Here is a 3,038-nt window from a genome sequence, read left to right as displayed (position 1 = left end):
GGGGCTCTGCTGGCCCTGGCAGGTGTGACATTGCCCTGCTGTTGATGCATTCAGGGCTCGCTGCCAAGAGTGGGATGGAAAATGGAAAAATGCTCCATTTATTCAATCCCAGCAAGTGTAGCACTGTGTGCAGGGGGATGGGGTTTCGGGAGGAATCTGTCTCCTAAATGTGTGTGAATCCCAAAGCTCGTCCAGGACCCACCTGGCCAGCTCCCCTGAACACAGAACAGTTCACTTTTACCATTCAATAGCACACAACTGTCCCCTGCACATCCCAGGACAGCCCTGGGCGGTTTGGTTATGTTATAAAATGATTTTTTGGTCTAATTCACGCCTTTGGAATAGAACAGAAACTCTTCTGGTCACAGCCCCAGAGGTTCTGACACCTCCCAGAGCTGGGGCCACCTCCAGTGGCACCCTGAGAGCTGGGCAGGGACAGTGCCCTGGGGTGACAGAGTGTGTGACTGGGACAGAGTCTGCTCCTGGCACCTGCCATGTGTGAAAAACATTTACTATCATCATCCTGAAATCCCATTTCTAGGCTTTGCATTGCTAAATCAAAAATTGTCCATTTGTATTTCTCCCATATTGAGAATTTTGAAGATAAATTGTGATAAAGCATTGCTTGAACTGAAAAGTTTTCCTTTAGGCCTCAGCAGAATTAGTAGAGAAATCTGCTGATTTGTGGATTTAGTGATGCTAAATCATAAATTATTTCTAATCGCTCAAAAATGGGCCAAGTGTTGCCCACCTTAATGCAGTTTTTGGCAAAAATAACCAGTGTTTTCAGTGTGCATTGTCTAATGCACAGTGCAGGATGGGGAGATTGCAGATTGCCCAGCATGACTGATGGCAACTTTCATAAGGAATTGAATTTTAGATTTAATGTCTGACAATTACCCTTGGCAAGTAAAACAGTACAGAAGTCTCAGAGGATGCTGCTGGTTTTTCCTGAGCTCCATTTATTTTGATTTGGGTGCCCTGATAAAGCATTTTCACCCTGCTAATTCCACCTTTGACTGCAGATTTGGGTTTTATTTACTGTCCTTTTTTCTGCAGCTGATATTGCTGCCTGAACACACACAGAGATCTCTTTGTGGGGCTGCAGTTAATCCCCATTTCAGCACAGGCTCTTCCCCTTTTGGCTCCTGCATTTCTGCTGTGGCTGTGGCAGAGATGCTCTGATGTTTGTGTGAGATGTTTGTGTCTGTGCTCGCATTGTAACAGATGTGCATTGGAAGGAAAGTGAAATATGAGAATTTAAAGGGTGTCCATGAGCACGTTCCAATTGTTGGCTTTTGCCCTCAAACCCCTTCTGAACACCTCAACTGTTTGTTTTTCTGGGAGTCAAATCTCTTTCTCCTCCCAGCTCTGAGTGAGGTGAGGCAGCTGGTCTGAGCTCTCTGGYACAGCCAYAGGGAGATTTTAYTATTATTATTATTRTTATTATTAATAATATTWTCRTAGGCACCGTGCCTGTGGAGCCAGGCCATGTCTCTCTGCTCACACATCTTTAATCAGATCATCTCAAACGTGNACGTGTGGGATTGTGGCAGGGCTGGCTGTAATTCCCATTATTCTGGTTCTCCTGTAGTTCCCATTATTCTGGTTCTCCTGTAATTTCACATTATTCTGGTTCTCCTGCACCCTCTGTCCCTCTGGCTCTGTGCCTCCCAGCGCTCTCAGCACTTTGGTGATGCCAAACAGTGCAAAAACCCCTTTTCCTAAAGCATCAATGGGATGTGCTCCATGAGCCCCACAGTGTGTAACGCTCTCTCTCTTTGCAGGAACATGAACTGAAGGATGTGGAGCAGGAGAGGAATCGTCTGAGCCCTCAGCATGTCCGAGTGTGCCCCGGGGCACTGCAGCACGCCCAGGTAAGAGACCCAGTGCCACCAGTGCCACCAGTGCCACCAGTGTCACCCAGTGTCACCCAGTGTCACCCAGAGCCACCCAAACCTGTGTGTGCCCCGGGGCACTGCAGCACGCCCAGGTAAGAGACCCAGTGTCACCCAGTGTCACCCAGTGCCACCAGAGCCACCCAGTGTCACCCAGTGCCACCCAGTGCCACCAGAGCCACCCAGTGTCACCCAGTGCCACCAGTGTCACCAGAGCCACCCAGTGCCACCCAGTGCCACCCAGTGCCACCCAGTGCCATCAGTGCCACCCAGTGTCACCCAAACCTGGTGTGTGCCCCGGGGCACTGCAGCACACCCAGGTAAGAGACCCAGTGCCATCAGTGCCACCAGTGCCACCCAAACCTGTGTGTGCCCCGGGGCACTGCAGCACGCCCAGGTAAGAGACCCAGAGCCACTAGTGCCACCCAGAGCCACCCAGTGCCACCAGAGCCACCCAGTGCCATCAGTGCCACCCAGTGTCACCCAAACCTGGTGTGTGCCCCGGGGCACTGCAGCACGCCCAGGTAAGAGACCCAGAGCCACCAGTGTCACCCAGTGCCACCAGTGCCACCCAGAGCACCCAGTGCCAGTGCAATCTTCAGATTGCAATTTTGAATTTCTCAGTAAAACGTTGCAAAGCTCTTGTCTGGCAGCAAATGCCCCGAGCTCTGTTTGGCAGTTCTTTCCCTGCCACATGGAACAGTCTCAGCTATTCCAGTCTGAGAGGAAATTCTCTTTTAGCAGGAAGTTTTTCCTCATTTTTTCTGTGTGCCTGTTGGGGACTGAAGGTCTCTTTGTGGGAGTGCACCCCTGGCACATCCTGGCTGCTGGCAGAGGAGGGGGTGGCATTGCTCCCCTCCCCACAAACACACCATGAGCACTGGTGGCACTGGTGGCACTGGTGGCATCGCTCCCCTCCCCACAAACACACCATGAACACTGGTGACACTGGTGGCACTGGTGGCATCGCTCCCCTCCCCACAAACACACCATGAGCAGCCACTCCACAGGGCCACGCTTGGCTAAAAATAAAACTGCAATCTGGGATTTCTGCCGGGCTTAAGTGAGTTGCTGGGCAACCTCATTCATCTCAGGAGCTGCGACTCGCCCGAGCAGAGGGGCTGGGTGACACAGGGGCTG

The 3,038-nt window shown here is 51.6% G+C and overlaps 1 long non-coding RNA gene across 1 annotated transcript in view; it reads left to right on the top strand.

The window, feature by feature from the left end:
- Positions 1-3,038, top strand: part of LOC130585788 (uncharacterized) — a 22,396-nt gene that overhangs the window by 16,170 nt on the left and 3,188 nt on the right. Inside the window, exon 2 of the long non-coding RNA XR_008966627.1 lies at positions 1,788-1,877. This is a non-coding gene — a long non-coding RNA (uncharacterized LOC130585788). The remainder of the gene's footprint in view (positions 1-1,787; positions 1,878-3,038) is intronic.

This window comes from Malurus melanocephalus, unplaced genomic scaffold, assembly GCF_030028575.1.
Source record: "Malurus melanocephalus ecotype Western Australia unplaced genomic scaffold, MMel_1.1 scaffold_963, whole genome shotgun sequence".
NCBI lineage: Eukaryota > Metazoa > Chordata > Aves > Passeriformes > Maluridae > Malurus > Malurus melanocephalus.
The sequence above is the reverse complement of the archived record's forward strand: the minus strand, read 5'-3'. Positions and strand labels throughout refer to the sequence as shown.